The sequence below is a fragment of the Sinohyriopsis cumingii genome, chromosome 16 (genome assembly GCF_028554795.1).
Source record: "Sinohyriopsis cumingii isolate HCF-2022 chromosome 16, ASM2855479v2, whole genome shotgun sequence".
Lineage (NCBI taxonomy): Eukaryota > Metazoa > Mollusca > Bivalvia > Unionida > Unionidae > Sinohyriopsis > Sinohyriopsis cumingii.
This window is the reverse complement of record NC_142976.1, coordinates 92,220,562-92,248,545: the sequence shown is the minus strand read 5'-3', so window position 1 is coordinate 92,248,545 and position 27,984 is coordinate 92,220,562. Positions and strand designations below refer to the sequence as shown.

The 27,984-nt window shown below is 35.1% G+C and overlaps 1 long non-coding RNA gene across 1 annotated transcript; it reads right to left on the bottom strand.

Annotated features, from left to right (window-relative positions):
* Nucleotides 1-83: 83 nt before the first annotated feature.
* On the bottom strand, nucleotides 84-4,900 carry LOC149780994 (uncharacterized). The gene is made up of 2 exons (XR_016415189.1): nucleotides 4,766-4,900; nucleotides 84-2,969 (listed from the first exon to the last, which is right to left on the bottom strand). It is a non-coding gene; the product is annotated as an uncharacterized LOC149780994 (long non-coding RNA).
* Between the last annotated feature and the right edge of the window lie 23,084 nt (nucleotides 4,901-27,984).

Genomic DNA, 27,984 nt, shown 5'->3' with positions numbered 1-27,984 from the left:
CAACGACACAGTGATCTCATTCAAAAGCGCTCTTAAAACTCACCTATTTTGACTGCAAGAACAGACTTCAAGATCTAATAATGTTTCGCATTTATGAATCCCTTTATTATGGGTCTGTGCTCTTAAAATAAGTAACAGAAACAAGTGAAAGACAACAAGCTTTGTAAAATTTAACAAATAATTTGTTTCTCAAGAATACAAAGTGAAAATGAGGAAAAAGAAGTTACGGTATTGCGAATTATATCCCAAAATAATCCCAAGAATGACAGACACAAGTCCTAGTAATTTAAAGTCCTGAATAAAACTCAGTGCAAGTGCCGAAGAAATCCAAAAACTCATGTGTCAACAGTCTTTTGTTGAATAGCAGAAATATAATTCCAGGTTTGAATGTACTGTAAATTCCATTGACTGTCTTTATCTAAGAATTTTATCAACGCATTTGTGTATTTCCAGAGAAAATAAACACTTAAATTCAATAAATTGAAGAAACTAAAATTCATTCCAACTGGTCAAAACATAACACAATTTGAAAATGCCAGATGTTAAAGCACGAATGACCAAGGCCTCACAATCACAATATTATATAGTTCTCTACTTCACCTCAGGTCATAATTATCATTTTCTTTATAAACAAAAACCCATAACCTAATGGAAAATAAACTTCTAGAATGATCATGATGTTTACAAAACAAAACATGGATTGTGTATAACGCAGTTAGGAAACTCCAAAACTTTCACCTAAATAATCATATTTACTTCATCTATTATAATGATCCTCATATTAAGCACATACACAGAGAGCACAATTTGGCTATATATTAGTTGTTTAGAATGAATAAAAAGGGTTAGGTTAGGGTTAGGGTTAGGCAGAACGGAATATAAGGTAGGAATTACTAAGGTTCCTACGAGCATTGGCCTAGGGAGAATTACTTGCTCTCCTTGTTTTATTCCTCCTAATAAGAATATTACATTGGTTTTTATTTTTCCGATATCATGTCACAAGTTCATACCAAAAGACTTGAGGATACTTGTCATGAATTGAAGCGTACCCGTTTCTAATCCATTTAGCCACCTGGGCTGCTTTTGAGTTAAACGTTATCACAATTGGTATGACTTCCTCAGTCAGTTTCCTCTTGCGGATTAAGACCCCAGGGGTGTAGAGTTTTCAATTTTTTAATCCAATAATTTTCTCTTTTCGTTAGGTAGTCCTTTTTTCCAACCGATTCGGTTGGAATGATGGCGCAGTCTTTCAAGGAATGGTCATTACTGTTAAAATGATATGCCACCGATTTATTTTCTTTGTGAATAACGTCAGATCTATGTCTAGTGAAGCGGTCTCTCAGTCTTAGAGTTGTCTGTCCAAAGTGTTGTTTTCCACGCTTTTTGCATGAGATCAGGTAAATAACGTTTCTCGAATTGCAAGACAAATTTTGTTTGATTGTGTAGGTCTGATGAGTTGCATGGCTAGAAAAAGGTCTTGATTCTTCCAGAAACAGGGCACGTATTGCAACGTTTACTGCGGCATGTATGTGTACTAATGAATACGAAATTTTCCCAGAATTTAACGGAGACTAAACATGCTCTGAACATTAGGTTACATTTACTTAAACTAAAACGGATAAACCTAGTATATATTTATAGCTTCAACTTGAGTGACGATCCTGTTTAAAAACGGAAGTATCTATTTATAGCTACAACCTGTGGAAATTCCAATGGAAAAGCCAAGCCTATATATATAGCCTCTAAATTTCTAGCTTCAGTGACGTCACAAAACTGGACACTGGGGGGTGGGGGAATGGCAACAGTGTTGCAAGTGGCTGACCTGAATATGCGATGCTGTAGGTAGGTTGGTGAAATGAATTCGATAATGACAAAGGGAGTTTATAGGGACAAACAAAGACCAACACACACACACACACACACACACACACATTCTTGTATTTGGTGGATATCGAGGACTCGAGGACGTTTGTTCTGACGATCTTAAAGCGAAAAGAAGTACAGTTTGATGCAGTAAATCAATAGAAAGTGGCGATATATCAAGGAGAGAACTGTATTATCAGTTCTAAGGAATATGCATTTTAGCAATGTAAGCGAAGACGCACAAGTTTGCACAAATATTTCAAATCACTAGATTATACATTTGCTAATTCAAGGTACCTCGTAAAGGTGTTTTGTGTCTCTGATTGGAAGTCTTAAACAGTTTGTTTTGCACGTGACGGCGGCATTGAGGTTTTAAGACTCCTTAGTAAGTCTATTAAATCTATACCGGATTCCCATGTGACAATTGTTGCCTTCATGTCCAGTTCACTTTTGTTTCCTGTTAGAAGTCCAAGGCCTTGCATCTTTTTCCAAAGTTTAAAATCTTTCCGCGGGCAGATAAAGTCCATTTGTTGCAAAATCAAAGCTGGACAAAGATCATTGAGGCCGTCACCCACATATACAACGTGTTTGAAGTCCACTCCGTCTTGCGCTCTCGTCTTTATATGTTCTTGCAGAATGTGACCTTTACACAAATTTTCTGTGCTGATCTCACACCAAGTTTGCTCGTGGTATCGCTGAATTTTGAGGCAACCAAAACTGTCAAAGAATGCTGGATTTGAGTAAACCGAGTGCACAATACTTGAAATCTTAGCGTTCTCAATGAAATGTTTAATGAATTCTGAATTAGAATCTGAAAGTATTATCACCTCAAAACGTTTATCCTTTAAATACTGGAATAGTTCTATGAATCCTATAGTGAAGGGAAGTGCTCGGATGCATTTCAAAATATCTTCTTTAGTTATACCGCTTTCATGAAGAAGTTTGAATATGTCACCCATGTATTCGATGAAGGCTCTAGGACTGTATTTGTTCCTTATTTGGTCGGGAATCGTATCACAAGGAGCTAGTTTTATCACGGAATAATCACTGTTCTCATCAACAATTGTGTGGTCGAAATCGAATGCCACTAGAATTTCCTCTGACATCTGCAAAATCATATCCCGAAAGTTTAACTGATGAACTACTAGAGTTATCATTATGCTCTCTTACATAAACAAAAATTAACATATATTGATAACTGATATATATGAAGAGGAAAAGGGGAAAAATTAAATACTTTTGTTAGCCTACCGGATATGAATTCTTCGTTGCATACTCAGTCGCTTTAGATTTCTCTACCAAATTTCTAAATTATATGGAAATAAATTAGTATTAATAATACTATTAACTGAACAATGTCATGTATAACATCATAGAAGCGTGCAGAGGAAAAAAAAATAGATATACACAATAGATTGCCGATAATACATTAGAAAAATGGCATATTTTAAAGCGAATATCGAAAAGTTATAGCAGTTAAATTAATTTCTATTTTTCATACATTGAATTTTTAAAAATAAAAATTGTATAGCAACTCCACTTTCAGATAACGCAAACATATGTAAAATTGATTTGTAGAATTTTATCCGAATTGATAATTACCATGTAGAATCTTTGAGAAGATTTAATTTTATAAACATTTTATTAAAGCGTTAGGTCGAAAGAGTTCTTTGGAAAAATATCCATTCTTTGCAAATTTATAGCAAAAATGGTTGGTTGCTGTGTAATGGGTTCTTTCAGTTTTGGCTTTAGCTTATCTTTAAACTTTCAAAATGAAATTGCGATCCCTCAGAAAATATAATTAAATCGGTCCTGGACTCTTTAACTCTTCAGTTGATGATGGCTTTGCAAATTAATGCAAAACACAACAGAAAAAGGAACAAAGTATATGATCATGTTGCAAAGCGTTTTGTTTGATCTGAGATTATGTAATAAATTGACGAATTGTTTTGTTTGATCTGAGATTATGTAATAAATTAACGAATTGTTTAAAATAAAATATTCCTTAACAAGAGGAAGTGGCTGTAAATCGACCTGATAAGTTAAAGGAGAATGTAGGCTGTGAGGGTAATTATATTACAAATACAGAAATTCAACTAATTGTGATGGTGGAAAACCAGTTGTGGATCCTTCAAGAAGAATACATGAAACCTCCCCCCCCCCCCCCACCAACAGAAAAAAAATATCGAAAACGATACGCAATAATGTGATTAATGACATTCTTGAAAATATAAAAATAATTAAAATGTCAAGGTCGTAACTAAACAATGAAGGTATCTGAGCCATATGAAATACAAAGAAACATTAACAGCCGCAGTTTTGCGTTCGAACGTGGCCTGAAAATCGAGTATCCATTGATGACAGAAATAGAAATAATACATCTCATCAACATTGTGTATTTATTCAAAGGTCAGTTGACTATTGTCGGAGAAAGGAAAAGTATAAACCTAAAATAGTATTATATTGACACTATCTTTAATAAATAAATAAACATTTCAAAGAACACTATAACATTTTTAGTATCTAAATACCTGTAGGAAGAAGGGTCTCCAAATTGCTACGAATACTTGTCTCAAATAGGTAAAAAGGAGATAAATTTGGCATTAGGAATAGATGCAACCAAAATATTCGTTCATACATTTTATCCAAAATACAAATACATGTCACTCAGTTCTTTTTCTTTTACTCATACAATACGTTGCGCAGTAGAAGATATGCATGTTACCATGAAACCTACTTCAAGTAGCATGGTACGAAAGTTCAAAAATTTGCAAGTCTTATGGTCGCCTGAGTAAACGGCTCTGACGTCCTAATGAGCTAAAAGAAATCAGTAAATTTCTCAGTTCAACTTCATTTACGTGCAGACATCTACAAACAATGACAGAGATAATAGTTTCTCTACCTTAGACTTGCTGTTTTCCTGTGATTCACTTCATCTGGATATATGTTCTCATCCAAGACAGTGTTAAAAGCTACGTTAAAAATCCAAATTACACTCACACACTCATCCAGGATTGAAACAGAAAACCGTTTATATAGTCCATGCTGACGACATGGTAATATTTAGTTCTAATCCTCTGTTAAATGCACGAATATGTCAGCATTCTAAAAATAGTAAATGAACATAAATAACTAGAAATACTGTCAATAAAGCAACTTTCTTTTTGTTTCTGACTGTTTGCCAATTTTTGTACATTTAGCCTAAACGTATATTATTGGTTTCCATGTTTCTTGGTATCTTAAACGCTTCTTTGAATCTTAGCAACTAACGAAGACGTTAATACATTTTACAATGCCATACATTAGTTTATAGCATAATATGGTCATGATACGCACATATGTATAACTCTGTTCTCAATTACAACAAAGCTACAATTGAATCCTCGACTACATACATTTGTAACTTGTGTGTAAATTCTATATATATCATTTACAACAAAGCTACCATTAAATCCTCGACTACATACCTTTGTAACTTGTGCGTAAATTCTATATATATCAATTACAACAAAGCTACAATTAAATCCTCGACTACATACATTTGTAACTTGTGTGTAAATTCTATATATGTCATTTACAACAAAGCTACAATTAAATCCTCGACTACATACATTTGTAACTTGTGTGTAAATTCTATATATGTCATTTACAACAAAGCTACCATTAAATCCTCGACTACATACCTTTGTAACTTGTGTGTAAATTCTATATATATCATTTCCCGAAAGATCGATCATGATAGGATGAATATTTTATATTTAAGACTAAATTATTACGAGTAGCCCTTCTAAATAGTCCTTTTAAATGGCCATATTCATGCACTTTGTTTCTAATTATCCTGTTATCAGATATGTGACAAATATTGGATGAGAAAATGTTTTTAGTCTTCTTCGTTTGAGATTATACATTTTGCATTTTCTCATCTTACCTAACTGTGTAAAAGGGTTGGTTTCCTCCAAAATTCTTTAAAGCAACCACTACGTCAAATGATCTGTAAATTGCTTTTCTGTACATTGACTACAGGTATGTATTTTGCATTCTCCAATGTAAAATACTGTTGAGCCTGTATATTTGTTACCACTTCAGATGGTGTTTCGTCATTGTTTTGTCTTTGACAGTCATCTTCTCCTGTGACGACTGAGATAACATGATGTGATGTAACATCCTTACTTCGCTCAGCTATAGCTATGTCTTACCATTTCATGAGTTAAATGTTCCAGTAAAGAGCATAAATTTTACCAACTTTAAAATTTTCCTAAACAGTTTTGATTAATATAATGTTTTATTGTTTTTTTTTTCTCACCACATTCCACAGAGTATGTTTTCTTAGTTTTATGACGTTTTACCTATTATGAAGGTTCAGTTCAAATTAAGTGCTCCGCACATCGTGACCCTTAAACAGTTATCGTGATAGCTGTGATCATTACAAAGATTTACAAAGATTTATTAATAGAAAGAGGTATGCTGCTATATTTGCACTTCAATTAATGCTACTAATCACGCACACGGATCATGACTTCCTTGTTGGGAAACCAACTAACAGAAAAAGAACCTTCCATGAATTGCAGTCATCTCCAAACAGAAGGTAGTGCAACTAAATTTGCAGTTCAACAATTCCATACTGAGGATGTGAAATTTAATCACAACTACAAGACTAAATATATATATATATATATATATATATATATATATATATATATATATATATATATATATATATATATATATATATATATATATGTGTGTGTGTGTGTGTGTGTGTGTGTGTAGTCTTACACTTGCAATAGAGAAAAAGACTAAAATATGACCATATGTGGCTTCTTTAAATGGTTTATGTTAGTAGTTTGTAACTTGACACCTGGTGGAAGATCATTTTTGAACTAATAAAATTGCGGTAGGTACTTTTTCAAGCTGATAATTTACTAGATATTGTAACATGCTATCCTAAACTAGAGGTAATACTTCCAAACGTTCCTAAAATTGTTGTTAGAGTTTAGATTATATGTTATTATATGATAAAACTTACTGGTGGTGATCGCCTTTGACAACGACAGTATCAATGTTTGTTAGAGCGGTAATAGTGGTGATCGCCTTTGAAAATGGCAGTATCAGTGTTTGTTAGAGCGGTATGGAGCATGGCGCTTTTCGTATGAGGATATTCGATGCATGCCTTTAAGGAGATTAGACAATGGCAGTATCAATGTTTGTTAGAGCGGTATGAAGCATGGTACTTTTCGTATGAGGATTTTTGATTCATGCCTTTAAGGAGATTAACAGCTGCATGGCGATAACATGCGATTCACCTGTCATACCTTATGGCACTTAATCTTCAACCTCCTAGAAAAAAATACGTGCTTAAGAGACTTAATTCCAAAAATCAAAATTAAATTAGGCCACTAACGATCTCAAAGGAAAAGATTAAATAGGACTGCTACCTAAACCCGAGCAAACAAAATACCAGGCATGCGTTCTACGTTCAGTAGTGCAGAACAGACCTGTATATCTTCTAGTCAAGGTACCGCGCCAATAATGATCGGGAAGTTTTCTTCCAATTTCGATCCAATTTTAAATTTTAGTATACAGGGTTAGCCAGAATTGAAATCGGTACCTGCTTCTTGAGCTATTAACCTAAATCATAGCATGAACAAATTAATTAATCTTATATCGTATCTTAGCTTTAATTGAATCTTGGTATAAATTGTTGCTTTATTTGTTTTCATCTTAACTCTTTTGCTTTTCATGCCTATGGAATTGTATTCTTATTATTTTAATTAGCCAGTCATTATGCTATTTGAAACAGATGGCATGAAACCCCGAACTTGGTCAACTTTTTAATAATATACAAAATGAAAGCTCATACACATTCCAATAAGAGTTTCTTCTGCTTTCCATTTTGTATACAAAATTATATGTTTCCATTTCTTAAAAATAAAATATTTATAGTAAACTGATGATTGTATTTTTTTCCTATACGGCCTTAACTACGTCTCTCTCTCTCTCTCTCTCTCTCTCTCTCTCTCTCTCTCTTAATTTATTTGTCCATCCATACCGAAACCGAACTCTTTTTATCTGTCTGTATAAAGGAAATTTAAGGCATGGTGAAATAATATATTATTCAAAAGTTTTCGTCAAAAATCTGTCTTTATCCAATCATCAAACAATAAAAAAGAACCTCATATGTTAGCTTCTGTCAGTGGCTGCGAACTGATGAACAGAAATCGAGCGAAATGGTTAAACGAATGTGTTATGCTTTAATATTGCAAAATAAACTGTATAATCTCGATACGCGAGTAATGATTGCAAAGCTTTTCAGTTTTTTTTTACGGCACAAAAACACAGATAAAATACAATACATTTTAGTGCAATGAATCAATGGACATGCTCTTGCACATTCTTTATATCTAGCTCCAATATATATATCTATCCATCCTGTCCATCCGTCCGACGGTCCAGCCGTCTATCTATTTATCTATCAAAGACATATACACGTACGTAAGTTTGCTAACTCTTTCATCATATAACAGTGTGTGCTTGTCGCAAGTTGCATTGACTTGCTTAAAAATAGAAAGTACACAATTATATTTACCCCTATCCCGATCAATTTATTTTGTTGATCAGAATCGCATTTCTTCAAATATTCCTGGAGAGGTTTCTATATCAAATAGAACAAACTTTTCTATCCTATTAAGCCTACCTGTCACATTAACCACAATGTAGTTGTGTGGCAGAAGTTGACAGTGCATCACACACTCAAACAAACACACACCAAAACTGATAATCAAACTTAGTCAAATAAATCGACTTGAACTATTATATCGCCTATTTACTAAATATTGCAGTTAATGCAGAAAAGTTTGTTCACAACACAGTTGTCCATATATTCATCCTGTTAGGCAGTTGTCATGGTCGGTTTGGTAATCGGTACAACAAATGTCCGGATCAAATCTTTGTTTCACAAGTTGTAAATGCATGTGGAATCATAATACCCTACGGTCTTATCGCTGGGCTGGACCGGTGCGAATTTAGACAACCAACATTAGTGTCTGTGCGTCAGAAGGAATGGGAGAGGGAATAAGAGCGAGATTAATTTCTTAAAATATTTTATAATTAATTTTCAGAATTTTTTGATGTCAGGTCAGCTTCATGCAATGGCAGTTATGTAGCTTTTATTATAGCTTAGTCGTTCGTCGTATACTTGCGTTATTGTGAGTGTCTCACAGAAGATGAGACGATTTCACCAGATACATAGCTTGGACAAATTTCAACTGCAGAACTACAAAACTTATGACCAGCATGATTAATGAAACTTTTCAATATCAGTGACAAAAAAATATTTTCACAACAATGAACTCTATCAAAAACAACAGTTGTTTGTGTTCAATAATGTTTAATTTTGAAAATCACAGCAGTTTTGAAAATTTTTTTTACAACTAAGCACATAAAAATAGTCACACAAAAAATCACAGTATGTAAGAATCACATGAGACAAGTATCATAATAGGTGAAATTGATACAGTTACAATGCATTGGTATAGGTAGAATACATTTGCAAATGCTAAGTAGAGATATGAATACTAATTGTATGAACATCTTCGAATTGTTGATTCGGTCAATATGAAAAATGTAAACATAATTTGCGTAAAGTGGAAATAAATTCATAGGATAAATGGCTGTAACTATAATATGAAAGTAAACAGGGTCAATAGATAGCGTATCCTAGCGTATTAGCTCCTCTTGAAGTGCATTTTAAACGTTTTCCCCTGCTAGTCGCATGAAAACATAAGCAAGTATTTGACGGTAGTTTACATATGTATTTAAAGGTTTAACATTTTCATTTTCCGCAAAGTGTGTGGTTTAAGTTCCCTTTTTGATATACCGTTGAAATGATAAAAGAATCATAGATACGTATGTCGAATATGGTCATTACAGATTTAAAGCTCTGTGCGGCATTTTCAGCAAATGAGAGAAAAGCTCTTTCTTACACTAATTGTTACTGTTTGGAACGTGTTTTTTAGTCTGCCCATTGTGAGTTAGACATAGCATTTATTTTTATTGATTTCTTTTACAGGGAATAAGGGGATGTAATGTAATAAAATGGAGATCAACGAGTTGTAATAACTCATTACAAGTCACAGATATTATCACCTTTTGCTTTTAAATGCGGTGAATGTCAAAGTCAATTTTTCCATTAAATTAACACACCAGGATATTTGAATGAACAGGAATAATATTTTACGGTTGCATTGTCACTATATATAAACATATATCTTTTGTTACAAAAGGAATAATAGATGTGTTTGGGCCAAGTTTATTTTTTGTCAAGGGTCGATTTGTTTTACACAAGCTGACTAACGTGGATGAAAGCCAAATTAAAATTTCAATATTGAAATAATTTTAAAATTCATGGAAAGTTAATATATTTTCCTGCATTCCTTCCTCATGGTATTTCCGACATATTTAACAAACGGGTTTATTTAAACAAGCAGAACATCTCATAGACTACCTAGAGATATTCTTATATCAGCGTATAAATATTACAAGGTAAATTTAAAAAATATTCATGAAACTGCTTCCTCGTCTGCTATTTAGATTTACACCATTAAAAACAACGAAACAACTTTTACGCATAGTATCTCCTTTATTTTAAGAAATGTGATTTCAATTAGGTTTAAAAAATGTGATTTCAATTACGTTTACCTGGATTTGAATAACATACTTGTACCTGATGCGATGTGGCTTAGTTTTGTATAAGTATGTAAAACAGTGTAATTTTCTGTATAATGATCGATATCTAATTTTTTGATAAATCCTTTTGCATATAACTATATTAGTAACATCACATAACGTTTTAGCTGTGATGTAGGTTGTAACTAAAACGTTTAGCAATCCAATTAATGAGGTGAAACGTGTATTAATCAAGCTGCTCATTTTCTTGGTTCAAATATAACCTTTTGACGGTTGTAACACCTTAACGTTCAGAATTATATACGACTTAATTGCACGCTCATTTCTGAATCATTGCAATATCTGTCTGTTTTTTTTTTCCTTTGGAAGAATTGCATAATAAAGAAAACCCAGCTAAGAGAAATTTAATGAACTTACTACTTTCTCCTCTTTTTATGTGTTTTATATTTTACATGTCTTTAACCTGAATTCATATATCATATTAATCTAATGTAACTTTTATAGAACGCAGATTTCTTAGCTGAATGAACCTTTTTTTTTTTTTTTTCGAAAATAATTTAAAGAAGTTTGACACCTCTGGCAAGCTAGATTCAACTTAAGCACATTTGCCTACACTTTCGAAGGAAATAATGAATAATATAGATATGGACGCTTTGGATAAACCATTTCAACGTTTGCTAATTTACTATGAAATGGACACTATATTGTATCACATATTGCTATGGGGACGTCCATCAATTATGTCAACAATTTTTAGGCAATTTTTTAATCCCCCTTTGTCAACAACTGTCAAACTTTCAGTGACCCTCCTAATAAAATTTTACCCCCCCCCAAAAAAACTAACAATATTTTATACGGCTGACTTTTATGCTAAAAATAGAATTATGCAAATTAAAAGGTCTACAAATAAATTTTAATACATTCTTTTTTACTTGTTTAACAGATTTCAAATTGACTATAACACTTTGAATTCATGAAAAAATCGAGAGTTTATATTCTAGCTTCTATCATCTTCCCATGGGGAAACCAAATGTTCCTCAATTGTTATAATGGGCATAGTGGCTGATTCATTAATTTCTTGTGGAACCGATACACCCGACAAGTCAACATCATCTTCATCTAACCATTCTGCGCTTATCATCTCTCCATGAGCAATAATTGACATCAGCTCTCTCTCTGTCTTTTGGCAGCCACTCGTATTGGCCGATTTCTTTGCGATTGAGGAGCATGTGCTAATTGCCTAGGCTCAAGATCGCGTTGTCGGTGCTGTTGAACATGCTTCTTCAACATGACTTGTGAAGCAACATAGAGGTGACAGATTTTGCAAATCCGTTCAAGCAACGACAACTGAATGGAAGGACAATATAGATCATATGGAAGAATTTTGAATGCCTTTGCCGATCGAGGTAGCATGTTATCAACTTTCAAAGACTGATTGAAGAAAAGAGATGGAAATCTGTGCAAGTCGCTCTCAGAGGCATCTGGTGCTTTAAGGCCTGTCGACAGTCTACAATCTACATTGAATAAAAACAAAATATGATGATGCAAGACTATGACTTCCTAGGCAAGAGCTCAACCGGTTTAGGATTAAACTGGTGGGCTGTTGACGGGCGAGCGAGTGTGTGCCATACCAACGCACCGACTAATTTCCTATGTTTTGATTTATTAAATTTATTGTAAAAAATAACATTGTTGACGTCAATTTATCTTGAACTCCCCCCTCCCCCATGTCAACAATTGTCAAACTTCTTCAAACCCAGTCCCCCCCCCCCATTTTGTTGACATAATTAATGGACGACCCCTATTGAAACGTGTCCAATAGTTATAAAATACGAGTTTATTAAGAAAGATAACTCCACAAATATATAAATATGGAATATCAACGCCAAATAGAATCAAGAGCATCTTACATAAAAGAAGATGCATTAGGGAGGTTTTGTTTTTGTATATTACGTTGTTATAATATACATGAGTTTGTCGTGTTATCAATTATGTCAAGGGTGCTGTTTGGTTCGGGAAGATATTTTTGTTTCGTTGACCCACATAACATTTGCAGCACACCTTTAAGCTTAGAACAACCTTGAAATCAGTCCAAACTCTTCTGCAAGGTTTCACATTTGTTACATTGTCTCATTTACGACTCTTCTACGTATAAAGTGTTTTATGTGAATAACACCAACTATCGTTGAGATATAAAGCATTATATTTTTAGTTTTCATTGATTTATACTAAAACGTCATTGATAATCATAAAAATAAGCCATGGTATATAATGTTAAATTCCCTGACCCTGACTCATGGACCTGTAAATCGCCCGAATATATTTCAAAACATTAGAATATCGATCCATAAAAGACCAAACATTAGATATAAGGCCAAAATTATCTGAGACAGACAGATACACAGAGGTCAATACATACGGCTCCAAAACCCAAAATCCGGGACGTGCCGTATCAGATTTGGTGTTCACGGTGGAGAGAGCATTACGATAGGGAAGAGACTGCCTGATTACTGCTCTATTTTTAGTTCAGGGCCATAAATAATCCCATTAAATGGGTTCAATACACCGAAACTTCTAAAGCAATAACAATCAGCTACTCTCTCAGCGCGGCGCTCAAATGAATCTGTTAAATCCTATTGCAGTGAAAATCTGTTAGAAGAAGTGAATTAGACAATTAGATATTTGGAGTAAAATAATTGCACAACATAATTTATGTGAGTACTTTCACATATAGATATTCCAGAAAAATGGAATGGCAGACGAAGAAGCAAAACAAAAGCTAAATGAACCTGAAGCCCTCCCTACAACATATTGCATCCGGAAAATCTATGGTAATATTGTAATTGAAATTAATCAGAAATGGCAAAAGGGAACAGAACACCGGTCAAAAGGGCAGAAAACTTATTTCATCCAAAAGACTTTATGCAGGAACATCAAGGCCCCAAAATTGGTCACCAAAATGACATAACAAGACTAAGACTGGGAGAAAACAATAATAAAGAGTTTCTTTTGAAGTTTGTTGGCAAGTAACAATGCAACAAGCATTAACTATCTTCATTGTCTTAGACCCCAAACAATATAACATGTGATTAATGAAGGCCCACTCGACGTTTTGCAGACGAAAATATTCCAAGAGAAGCAGATCAACGTATTCTATATTCCTAAAACCAGAATCTAAAGATATAAAACATATGCCGAAGTATCCCGAGTTACATTTCAGATATAGGAAAAAAGAGAAAATATAACCCCCTATTTCAAACATAGTTAAAGACCCAACAACTATTACCTAAATAATATAAAATCCAAACATACAATCTTAATATCAATAGGGAAAAAACCCTGGCCTATGCAGGGCGATAGGAAACAAATGCGCCCGGGAAGCGAACGACTGTATAACCACTAATGCGTGTAAGGCGTCGCTAATCTGTGCAGCCCTATGAGAAAGTATTCCCTAAGCCCCATACATTAGTCCAGTGGGGAATGTATTTCAGTCAAACCCTCAGTCAAATCCTAATGCAATATTTACCTAAATACAAATAAATAATATATCCAGGAACATTATTATAACAATTTCAATATGGACAAATCCCCGGCGTAGGCGGTGAAAGGAGAACTAATCCGCCAGGGATGTGAATGAGGACTGGCCACTAGGGCTCAATATCGCAAGTGCATATGTGCCTAGCTTCGGAGGAGAGTCTCCCCTAAGCCACTTAAATTAGTCCAATGGTAATGTCTCTCAATAAGAATCTCAAACACACTCTAATGTAATATTAGCATAAAAAGAAATGCATATCCATCAAAATTACTGCCACGATATCAACCCCTACATATCATCACAATACATATTACAAACTAAAACAATTATCCACTATTGGAACTAACAGATCTATGCACAGGTATCAGAGAAAGGTCCGAATAAAAGGTTAATTAAAACTACCCCCAATTAAACAAGTATACAATGCGGTCATAATCCCAGACCAAAAGGTTCAGCCGCACCTGGCAAAAGGTTGAACAAATAAAAACTACCCAATTTAATAATATCTAATTTTACCCCCAAATATCAGAAGTTGAATGTAGTCATACGCCCAGACTGTCAGGCACCACTGCACAAGGCGAAAATTGTAAAGAAACTACTGAAGTAAAGTTACATAGATTCATGCTAAAAGGACCCCTGCTAAGTTTATAAGTTGGACAAATCCCAATCCACCATATCCATCCGCAAAAGGCGGTACACATATAAAATATTCAGAAATAACATAAGTATCAATATACTTTTAGGGTCATTACTCCCACAACAAACATTTCCTGATATAACCGTCAGCCACACAACGTGGCATCGGTTAATAGAAATCATGACAAACTGCAAAAAATAAAATCTGTAGATATAAGCTAGGGGGAACGACCCGATACCAAGTCGCCATGACAAATGTTAAATAGCACATATCGTTATTTTCAAGCTTCATTGCATGGCTACACTATTAGATGACAAGATTACTGGATGAAGATGACGCAGCATTTGGCGTTGCATCCCTACACTATAATTTTCCTCCTTGGCTTCGCCTGGATATGACAATTAAGTAGAATGCCATGCATGCAACACTGTGTCTGTGGGCGCTGAAAATTTACCCACCGACGAAACACTAAGTAGTACTCCATGCGTGCAATAACTAGTCGTATATGGTCGAATAGCTGAAAATGATTTAAATCCAACATACAGATAGACAGTCTGACTCTACAATCACAGTAGCGAGCAACACTTTGAAGAAAGTATGCCACAGATGGATGCGTTAATTCATAACAGGCCATGCATGCGATAATTTTAATACACCAGAGTGTCGCAACAAGCTGGATCCTAAAGGCCCAAGAAAAAACGTACAACTCCATTGCTTAAATGCAAAGACACTCCCAACAATTAAGATATGAGAAGCAGCACCGCAAACACAGGACAGAGTGGGAGAAAGTCAGTACAACAGATAAATCATTCCTTGCATGTCCATCGGATATTAGACTCCGGTACCGTGATAATCTCAAGTTCAACTACTTCACCTCCAATACCTAGTAGGTTTCCTTCTTCTCCAATTATTGAAAATGGAGTACAGATACCGTTGCAACCAAAAATAATTAATAAGCAGTAAGTCGGAAAGACCGATGTAATTCAGAAAGACAAAGAGGTGAGAGATGATACCACGAAACAAGATGAGCATAAGAAGAAAGCTCAACCTGCAGTAGCAGAATCGCCACCAACAGCAACATTAGCAGTTTTTAATAAATGCAAGACAGCAGGATACGAAATCAAGGGGACCACTACCAGCACAGGCTGAAAAACAAAGTCAGCAGTAGCAGCCAACTGTCAGACAAAGAGCCGAGGTAGTAAACTACAGCTTGAACCAAATATAAGAGAGTGGAATGAATAACTTTCTCAATAAACATATAGCTGCGCAACAACACATAAGGGACCTTAGAACTGTCCAGGATGCAGATGAGAGACTAAAAGGCGAGGGTCAACTTACAGCTTCACAGTTCAACAAAGGCCATGTTCCTGCAAGCAGCAGGGAATATCAGTTCGAGCAGCAGAGGGGGCGAACAGACAGACTTTGGAAGCGTCGAAAAACCGAAATAAGCCTTCCTAAAAAAAAGGATTAATAACCTTAAAAATCAAAATAACTAACTACAGAGGCTGCTCTCAAAAGAGTCCCTGTCTCTAGGTTTTGCGATGGCGAGTATATTACAAAAAACGAACCAACTTGAGGTCATGGCCCCCTCTGCTGCTATAATTAAATCATCATCATATTAATAAATGCCACCGGCTAGTGAATCTCACACTGCTAGATTAGCTCGAGAAAGACTAGAAGCAATCAAAACATTTCTTCCTGTTCGTGATTCTGTTAGACAAAAATTGCAAGAACGTCAAGAAGCACAAGCTGAGTACGAAGAGGACACTAAAAAACTATTTAAACCCGTCACTGCAGCTATGAAGAAAGCTGCAGCGGCTGTTGAAAAAACTATATGGGGAGATATTGAGGAGGAAGATGAGAAGAGAAAAAAGGGTATTTTTCCAGTATTAGAACAAACTGCAGCACAGACTGAAAAAATAGCAAGAAGAACCAAGAAAACAAAAAAGATTTTACGAGATCTTCCAACTGACATAGCTGCAGCTCAACCTCCACCTGTCGATGAAGAAATACTTGAAAATATTGAAAAACTTCGTACTGAAGTCGCCGACGTGAGAAAAGAACTTGCATCTGAACCCAAACCAGTAGAAGAAAACTTAGAATTGATTGCAAGATTTAGGGAAGGTTTTGTTGAAGATATTAGAAATACTGAAATAGAAAAATTACCCGAAATAATATTATTTGGTATATTTAATAAATCTGGTATTTTAAAACCCCGTCATGAAAAAGTAAGTGATGATAATCTTATTAGATGGATATATCGCGTATATAGAAACAAAAAACAAGCTAGAAGTCCAGAATACAAAAGTCTTTATGAAGAAGTAAAAAGACTTTATAGAGAGAGAATAAAACAACTAGAACAAGAACAACTCTCCCAGCAGGAACCTTCATATCAGCTACCTCAACCTCTGCAACAAATAGAACAACAACCTTCTTCGTCGAAGCGGGAGTCAATTGAAGAGCTTAGAAAAGAAAGTAAACAGTTTCTTGCAGAATTGAAACAAGAACAAGAAAAAATGAGACAAGAAAGAAAAAAATTGAGCGAGAAAAAAATTGAGCGGAAAAAGAAATTGTCTCTTTTATCAAGTAAAAAAGATTCTGAAAAAGAAGATCCTGGCGATGATCCTCTTGGCGCTACTGGAAGTGGCTTAGGAGGTGGTCTTATTGCCTGTCCTAACAGTGTTCTTTCTGACGTGCAACGACTATAAATACTAATTGGGGAAAAACTTGCCGGAAACAATTCTTCAGAAATTGTTAATGAAATATCTGATATTTGTCGAAGATTATTTCAAGGTGGTATTATGGATCTCAGCATTTATCGTTCCCTTATTGATGAAATTGCTGATGATTATCACAGCGACTAAACAATTAATTAATCAGCATATACAAATGATTATACACACTGCTCAACGTGGACCGATCATGGTCAGGGTAGTAAACTCACGACTGCCAAATTACAAAGCAATTTACGGAGATGGACTTGGTGATGTTGTTCAGGGTCTATTTAGAAGGATGGCTCCAAAAGCAATACCGATTGCAAAACAATTAGGGATGAAGGCTATTGAGGCTGTTCGTGATAAAATTCCTGGCGCTATTGGTAATCTTGCTAGTAAAGCGTTCTCGACTGTCAAGGACAGACTAGCTCGATTAGTACGAAGAAAACAGCAGCATCCAATGAAACTGGCCAGCACTGAGGTTATGCCAGCAAATGTCAGTAAAATAATAAATCAGGCTGCAAATCAAAAACTAGCGGAATTATCTGAAGAAGCAGAAAGAAACATAACAGCAAATTTAATAGCAGGAAGCGGTCTTCGTCGACGATGATAATTTAGATCACCATTTGGAAAAATGGTAATTATGATAAAATGTTTAAACGTGTATTATACCCAGCATTTGACATGGATGCACCGGTCCTCAAAGATGAATCGGTACGTGATTATCAATTTTATTCCTATGACGCAAGACAACCATATCAGCGGGGGAGAATCGAATTACAGGTTCAGGATACAAGCAGATATTTCTTGCCCGCTGAGGCGTTTATTGAAGTAGAAGGTGAACTTGTAACGAATGTTGCTGCTAATACGCCATATGATGCCAATTTGCGAGTTGGTTTTGTCAACAACGGGATTATGGCACTGTTTGATAGCGCCACATACATGATTGATGGAAAAAATATTGAATCAATTCAGAAGGATGTCGATGTTGCTACAGCAATAATTGGTCTAGCGAGATATTCTGATGATTACACAAGATCAGCTGGTCCAACAATGATGTTTGCTAAGGATATTACTGACCACGCCGATCATATTCAATATATTAAATTACGGACACCACAAGGTACTGCATCTGATCCACAAATATATGATTTTGAACATGAAGCTAGACCAGGTGCTGCTTTTGATATTATAAAAGGTATTAATGCAAATTACAACTTAGGATTTGCAACACACCGAGCAGCGTTGTCAGGAAATAATAGAAATTTTTCATGTGCAATTCCACCGTCTCACATCTTTGGATTTTGCAGAAATGTTAGAAAGGTCATCTTTGGAGCTAAACACACAGTTGTGCTCGTAAGAAAAAGTGATGATAATGATGCAATCTGGCGAGGTGCTGGTGTTGCTGATGGTAAAGTAAATAAAACGAAACTTTCATTGTGGATGCCAGTAATGATTCCATCTATTGCTGAAGAACAAAAATTACTCTCTTTTACGGATCAAGGTGGTAAATCATTGCTATCATGGTTAACAGTACCACAGATGCTGCTCAAAATAATGTTAATGGTTTATTTACATGGAATATAGCATCACAGCAAGGTGTTTCTGCGCCACGACATATTTTTATTGCGCTGCAAAATAATGTTCGGACGAATAGTCAAGAACATTCACATATGATATTTGACAAACTTGGAGTTAATGAAGTTTCCTTGCGGATAAATGGACATCAAGAACCAGCCGAAGATACATTGTTAAATTTTGGTCAAAATCACGTAGCGCGTGCATATCATCGTTTGATGTCATTCATGGGACGTGATCAAAACGTGGATACTGGGCTGCAAATATCACAGTTAGATTTTATAAATATGTATCCGATTTATTATTTTTCGTTGGAACATTTTGATTTATCTAGACAATCTGTCGTTGATATTCACTTTCGAGCTCTTGTTATTGACCTGCCAGGTGGTGCCGCCTACAGAGCAATCGCGGTTATACTTGGCGATAAAGCGATGTTACTTGAAGGTGGTAGTAATTATACACGCGCATTTGATAAATTAAGAAATTTATTTGCAGGTATTACGCAGTATTATTCTGATGACCTAAAACAACAAATTATCAAAAAATATCAAAAAAAAAACTCAGCATGTGAATCAAATTGTGGACGATATCGAACATATTAATCGAGAAATTCGTTACTCGGTAATTAATAAGGAGTATTATAAACTTTATGGAGAAAGAAAATCATCGTATTATGTATTTCTTGATTATTTTAAAATAACCGAGCAACAATTACCGACATTTGTAATACCAGCACTTGCAACCGAACAAATAAAAAAAAATCTCAACGATATTATCAACAAAACTTTCCTGAAATACTAGCTGCGTGGAGAAAAATAGCCCCACCAGCAACTGTTCTTAGATATAATAATGATCCACAAGGCGGCGGCAGACATGTATCTCCGGGAATCGTTAATATAACATCGACAATCGCAGTTAATCTAGTTTGTGACGTAATCGATGGCAGCTATCACATAGATCTCGGAAAATCAAATCAGGCTCAACAATGATATATCCTATACACGTTCATACCACAAGTTCCCCCTGGGGATTTGATCGTGCAAGTACCAACCAATCCTGTTTATCTATGCACACATAATCAGTATTTGTCACGAATAAATTTTAAACTCACAGACCACATAGGACGATTAGCTGACCTGCGTGGGAAGGAATTGATTGTCAATCTACATGTAAAATCTTAAATACTTTTATCGTAATGATTTTTGATCATAGATCTTCGTCTTAAAGACTTTTATCGTAATGATTTTTGATCATAGATCTTTGATCAGAAATATTTTTGTTTTATTTTATCAGAAATTTTTATTTTATTTTATCAGAAATATTCCAACATTTTTAGTCAAATTTGTTAATTTTAGTCGATTTGTCAAATTACAGTTTTTCGTCAGGTCAAACCTCAAGCGGTTCTCTAATTGATTTATCGATAAATCGTTAAAAATCCTAACTTTTTTCGAAAATTACCAGAAAAATTAACAAAAATCGCATGAAAAATCTCATTTTTGAGCTAATTTTACTGATTTTTGGCGATTTATCGATAAATCAATTAGAGAACCGGTTGAGGTTTGACCCGATTGATATTGGAAAATTCATCAATTTTCCTTGACAAATCGACTAAAAAGTAACAAATTTGACTAAAAAATATTGAAATATTTTATTTTTTCTGAAAATTTGATCATTTTACATAGTTCTGAGTACCAACTAGCCCATCAAAATTACGAAATTGATTGGTTTGCATGATTCTGAGTACCAACTAGCCCATCAATTTCAGAAAAAATAAAATATTTCAGAATAAATATATAATATTTCAGAATAAATATAAAATATTTCAGAATAAATATATAATATTTCAGAAAAAATAAAATATTAAGATCAAAGATCTATGATAATATTACACGTCGTCAGCGTTGACAGGGACCCCAGTTACCGAAACTTTCATTTTCACCAGAATTATTTTGTACTACTTCACCAACGAGGTTACTTTGGATCGTTTCACCAACGAGGTTACTCGCTAACATAATTTGTCTTAATTGTCTTATACGAGTACTAATTATTTTTTTTGCTTCGTATTCGTGGGATAACTCTAATCTAATTTTTCTACTGCGGCAGAGAGAGGAACGAATTCCTTCACTTGATCATCTTCTACAGTAGCTAGTGACCGGAACATCGCCGCCTGAATCCGTTTCATGAACTTGTATTCAGATGATAGTGTGTGTATTCCTTGGTTTTTACGTTCTTGTAAAATTTCAAAATCAGAAACTATTTTTTCAGGATTTAGTTCATCGGATATATTAATTCTATCTTTTTCAATTTTTTAATAGCAACAATTGCATCATTAATATTTTCGTAGTTCATTATTTAGTATATATATATTTAAAATAAAAATAATATTTCCCCTATGAACCCCTATGCGAGTCTTTTAGCAAGTTCAGGAAGGGGCATAGCACAACATATACAATGAATGATTGAACCTCATTCGAGTGTTTTAGCAAGTTCAGTAAGTATGCAACGAATGAATGAAATGAAATATATACAAAGATTGAAATCTTAATTAAGGACGGCACAACCCAGAACTCGTAGCTTGCCACCACATTCTACCAAGTTCAAGGGGCAAACGAAACACTACCCCCTATGGGAGCCCATATCCCGTCAAACAACGGTCTAGAGGCCCAAGAGGGAGGACAGCACAAACATATATAAATGACATGAACCTCTATTCGAGTGTTTTAGCAGGTTCAGTAAGTATGCAATGAATGAATGAAATGAAATATATACAATAAATGAAATCTTAATTAAGGACGGCACAAACATATATGAGGCCACTTTATACGCTCAACAGAACACCCCCCCAATAATCAGCCCGTGGGTGATACAAAACATGTATCAACCACCAGTGACGTATGGTTGGAGGGTTCTGTTGAGCGGAGGGGGGCTGGCGGTGCCCCAATTAATTATAAAAATCGCTAATATGCGTAACTATCGACCAGTTGTCAGTCATGGGATTCGATCCTGGGACCGTGAGCATCACGGCCAGATACGTTATCAACTGAGCTATCGAATCATCTAACAATATATGTTTCAAAGGTTATTATATAGCTACAAGATCGGTTTAAATATTTCTGCATTAAAACAGCGGTTTCTGAATAGATTGTAAATTTCTGTATTAAAACAGCGGTTTCTGAATAGATTTTAAATATTTCTGCATTAAAACAGCGGTTTCTGAATAGATTGTAAATATTTGTGTATTAAAAACAGCGTGTTCTGCCAAGATTTCTCGTAGCAGATTGTAAATATCTTGCACTAACAGCGTGTTCTGTTTATTTACATACTATCACTGCACCATCAAACGTTTTACCACCTACAGATCGGTTTAAATACTTGTGCATTTCTCAACAGATTGTAAATGTCTGCATTAAAAACAACGTGTTTTGCCTCGATTTCTCATAACAGATCAAATAATAACTCGCTATATTGTACGATGTGAAATACGTTTATTTTTCTATTTTGTAAGTTAGAAACCATAAATATCTTTCTTTGGTATAATTATTGATATTATTTATGACGTAGATGAATAATTAACCAATTACGACCATAAAAATCGGAAATCTACGAAGAAAACTATATATTACATAAGTAATGTCCCTTTCGCATAATCAAAAAATCAGTTGTATAAGGGGTAAATGCTGCGACCCAAAATAATAAATGGTTAATAAATATAATTCGAGGTAATTTCTTGATAATGATGATAGTTTATCTCATTAACAATATTGGAAGGTGATTTTCTGTTTATATTTCTTGGAAAGAGTGGATTTATATATATTTTTCGCGACAAATTGTACTGAAGGCGGATTAATATCAAAATATTTCGCGGCCGCGTTCTTTGATTGAAATATAATTTCTTCGCCAGTTTCAATGTTTGTGGATTTTACCGCCCTCCTTACAATTGTTTTACATGTTCCAGTATTACCACGTGTATTATTCTCGCTCTGTGTAACAGCTCGAAGATTGGATAAACTATTGTCAATTTTCACCCCGTTGATATGATCGATCACAAGACCCTCTTTGATCAACCCCTTGTGACACTCGCATGTGAAACGGTGACAGAGATACGTTTTCTTTCCAACAGTAAACAATAGATAACCATGATTATTAATACAACCAACTGGTACTTTCTTCTGACAATTTCTGATCATACCATCAATATTTGATTCGTAGTTTGTTATTATTGGATGTGGAATAAACTTATTTTGCTCCATTACACAATAATATTATTTGTTTAAATCATAATTTGTCTGAAAACTTAGTTAGATAATCCTCCACGGATTTTATAGCGTTGTTATTGACGTTATTTTTTTGTCATTACATCTTTTAAGCTCTCTGTATCGTTTACCACCACAACACGCACACAACTGTGTTTTTCCTCAAACTCCAGCACCACATCGCAGACATGGTATTGGTCCTAAGCTTCCACGGTGAACGTTTTGTATGTGTTGTCCGCAGAATTCCTTTTTACAGGATTTATTACAACGAGTCAATGAACCCACCATAAACCATTTGCACTGAGACATTGTATACATAATATTTTAATTTAAATATTTGCTTGAAATATAATATGAACGAATTGGATAGATTATCCCGAATAAAGCCCCTGAGCGGAGATAAATTTAATCTCGACAGAATATCTCCTAACCTACCGATGCAAGATCTGGTTGATTCGAAAACAAAGGTTTGATTAATAAAATTCACGACGCCAAGAAAGAATTTTACACAGATGGTGCATCTCATGTCTTGTCAACGTTCAAGATTATACGCAACAAAGATATCATCGACACTATGATGAACGACAAACGAGCAGCAATTATCATTAACTATCTTGATAATCGCAAATATCTTTTCAGAATAAAATTTGTTGTGTTGACAGAAACAGATGATTGGATTATCCGTGACAAATATGATCCTGTCCACGGTAATAAAAAAACTGTCGTACTAAGTAAAGATTCCAAACCAGGTCTATTGACAGGTATTGACAAACCGTATTATGAACGAGCATATCCTGTGACAGCGGTCATTTATGGAATCTATGTGATAAATGAAAAACCCAGCGTTGATAAACTGGCGCCGATGAAATTTTCAAAAATAAATTGTGTGGCTGAACGAGTAAAAGAACATTTTACCGTTTCGACTCGTGGAAACGGTCTAACGGATAAAAGACGTAAAATAATAAACACGTGGGGAGAAATGGTTAAAGATACCGGTACGTCTATCAAAGATGTCGCTGAGTTAGGAAAAAGATTAAAATTTCCAATAACCGTAGCGATGATAACAGGAGAGATTTTCTATGAATCAAAATATAGATCAAAAGGAGCTTCGATCGAAATTATTGATCATAACGCACACGCGTGGACTAACGCAGTAACAATATTTCCACGAGATCGAACTGTTAAATGTTATCCCATAGATTATTCTGATGGAGGCATGTTTGATTTTATTAACGAAATCAGTAAAAACGTTCCTGTGTCAGTATGGTTATTTCAGAGTTCTAACGACGAATCATTCGTGGAAGAAAAAAATAAATTTGATCAGTTTATGAGACCAAATGGCGTTATTTATCGAACAGATCTTCTTCACGAGAAAATGAAAAATCTTGCACTGCAATATACTGATGATACTGACGAACTATTGAGCAACTGTTTTACTGTTCCGTCAGTTGCGGCTCATTTTGCTAGAAAGAAAAATTCGTGGAAACCAACTAGGTTTGATTTTCTTGATGACATAATATCCAATATGGACACGGCGGATTGTGGAATACTAAATACGATCACAGAGATGTTATTTCAGTTGATATGGTCGCGTGTTATCCCGGAAGTTTTCTTGGATACGGAGATTGTTCTGTATACTTTAAAAGATTCGGTCATCCGACGCACGAAATGACGCGAGTATCGATAAATGGACCATTACCGGATTTTCACCTGACTGGATTTGTTCGTATCGAGTCATTCGAAATGTCTAAAGGACTTCATCCAATTTGTTATGTTTGGTTTGGAAAACATTTTTCAGAAAAAATGTGGACACCAATAGTACTATTACGGTATATGCTTGATTGTGCGATATCAATATCGCTGACGATCAGCGAAGCAATTATATCGTACCGGAAACAAACCGAAGTTTGGTTACCACAACAAAAGGAGTATTCGGATGAAACCGATTACGAGAATAAAATTACAAAAGATCTTGGTAGAAAAATAATCGCCAAGTTTACCCAAGGAGGAGCATATGATCACAGACGACATTGTACAAGATTGATTATGGATGATGCTGAGTTAGATTTCATAATCGCTGATAAAACGAACAGAAATACGTTTATAAGTCGAGAAATAGCTTTCTTGTCAAATGGAACTAAACTAGGTACAATTGTGAGCTACATGGACGGTGAGTCACCTCAGTATACTCATTTAAGATCATCGATGCTCGCGTACGTTTCGATAAATCTATTATCGATGATAAATAAAGTTTCTACACTCACTGTCAGAGTTGCTACTGATTCGTTTTATATAAGTAAAAAATATTCAATACTGTTAGAAAAATTGAGCATAGGCACTTGTGCATCGTGGGGTTCGTGGAGAATAAAAAAGGAATATATACTCGATTATTCCGAATCCGCTGATGTTGCGGTTAAAGATATTTACCTGATAAAATCAGGCAGAAATAATCAGATATCTTCTGCACCATCGGTATACGATGCAATAACTAGACACAAAACAGTTTATCTAAACGGACCTGGCGCTTCTGGTAAAACCACTCGAGCTATCGAGCTATTTCAGAATTCAGATATGATTGTGCTAACACCTACACACAGACTCGCGCGAGAAATGAAACAACGAGGAGTATAATCATGTACTTATCATAGCTTTTTTCCGATGGAAGGGTGATACATGGACATCTTTAAGGATGGGCGAGAAATACATTCCAAGGATCATAATATGGGATGAAATATGCACTGTACCGCTAGAAACACTAAAAACATATCTTGATTGGTTATTAACAAGAAATACTGCTGTGATAATGTGCAGCGATCACGGTCAACTACCACACGTAGCTGGACCATCTCCACATTATTGGCTGAAAAATTTCGTTGACCACTTCGAAGAAGTGGCTGATGATCATAGAGCACTTGATGCAACGTTGAAGGAATTTAAAAAATTAATCAGACTACAACCGAATAAATTTCAGTGTGAAGTAATGCACGAGATAATTTCAGAAACACCCATGAAAGACTTTTTGCGCTCGTGGAGACCAAACGATTTGATAGTTGCAAGTAGAAAGATAGTCCGTGATACACTTCAACGGGAGTTGTTTCAATTACAACGAGAAAAGTTTCCAACGTTGCCAGTTCCGTTATGTTATCGACCAGCAGATACGCGACAGCAAAATATTGACGTTGATATACCAGGACAGACCGAGTCAAGGAAACATAATCTTGTGTTGAATGATATTGTTGCAGTTGATGTTGATGTTGTTGAAGATGCTCTACGTGCTGATAAATCCCCGTGGACGCTTGGATACGCGATGACGATTCATTCATCTCAGGGATTAACTATTACTGATACAGTTGTTTGGATTTTTGATGATCGTATCGAATGGTCGAACCTAGTTTATCTTGCAGTGTCTCGAGTTAGAAAAATATCTCAATTGAGACGAATCGTCATGGACTCGTCAGTGACTAGTGATGATAATGACGAATGTCAAAGCGATATGATAAAAAAAAATTATCTGGTTATAAACAATCTGATAAAAAAAAATAAACGCGATTTTGATCTCGACGTTGAATTTATCAGCACGTTGAAACAACAACAGAATAATCATTGTTCAAGCTGTAATTGTATAACGTTATAGCAGTATCTGTAGATTGCGGGTCTACCAGTGGATCTTGTCACGGTGGATATCTTATGTGTGGTAACACTCCAAATAGGATCAGTCGCTCTTTTTTTACTGCCTTCAAGTTCACCGGGCTCGTATAAATACCTGACAGTGATATTACCTAATACTGGCTGTGCTGAAAGATCACGTTGTTGTGTAGGTATATTTTTTTTTGTTGTCATTGCATGAATAGGTTTCATGTAGGTTGTTCGAGTGATCTCATTATTTAACGCTTTTACATTTGGTAATCTTGCAACCCATTCACGAGATCTTTTATCCTGAATAAATTCCTTCGCGTAATGATATTCAAATAACCGCTCAGCAAGTGTTTGATTAAATCGTTCAACAATTGCCTGATCACGATGAATTGCAGTATGTCCTCGTCGTATTTTGACATTATGTTGCTTCATTAACGATGATACTGGACCAAGAAATTGCTTGCCAGGAACAACTTGTAACAGCTGTGGCCATCGCAGACCACCTCGTTGATAAATTCGTTTAAAAGCATCGGCTACCTCAGATGCTGTTTTCGTTGATAGCGGTTCTGCATCTTTATATCTACTTGAAACGTCAACAACAGTTAGCGCGTATTTGTACGTTTTTCTACGTACAGTATCATGTGGTAAAAACAGAATATCAGCTTGATGAACTTCATTAGGATCACTGACACTGAAATGTGCAAATCGAATTTGCTTAGGTGGCGGTAGGTAAATTTGCCATATTGCCTGTTTGGATAACCACGCTTTAGCAGTAGAATGTTTAACCGCTGCTGCATCAGCTTGTTTACTAATTGCTGCTTTACCCTTCCAGTATCCAATTGGGGAATAATAAATCGATTCCATTTATATATTACCAGCCCCAAGCGCTAATTTACCTTTCATCGCGGATCTTACTAACCAATTATCTAATTTTTCTTTGATATTTTTATTTTTTATAGAATCTAGCGCATGAATTAATTTCACATCTGCAATATGCCTATGTTGCAGATCATTGCTTTTATACGCAACATCATGAGCATGGCATGCTTTATCAATAGCGTTTATTGGTTTCTCGCCTGGTTT